Raw genomic sequence first — 384 nt, forward strand, 5'->3', positions numbered from 1 at the left:
CATGTACATGCGCATGTGTTTTCTATTAACATTCAAGTTCGTCTCCAATTGACATATCACATAGCCAGGTGACAGATATCGGATTTGCAACAGACCACTGTTTACATGTGGCCTCCAAAATAATGTAATGCCTGACACCGCTACCATGTGTCTCGGTGGATCCGTGTTATAAAATTTATACTGAATATCACATTCTGTACATCGACAACTTTAGCGTTCTACTCCATGTTATTTCGGTTGTCTTGGACATTCATGGTCCATCTATATATCTGCCTGAAGCATTTCTAATTTCTGTTTGTAAGTTGGTGTGGACCACCTAATGCAAGAGACATACAGACATACTTAATTAAAGATTTTTTTTCTGATGAAGAAATTACCAATCTG

Source organism: Penaeus monodon, chromosome 30 (genome assembly GCF_015228065.2).
Source record: "Penaeus monodon isolate SGIC_2016 chromosome 30, NSTDA_Pmon_1, whole genome shotgun sequence".
In the NCBI taxonomy this organism is placed as follows: domain Eukaryota; kingdom Metazoa; phylum Arthropoda; class Malacostraca; order Decapoda; family Penaeidae; genus Penaeus; species Penaeus monodon.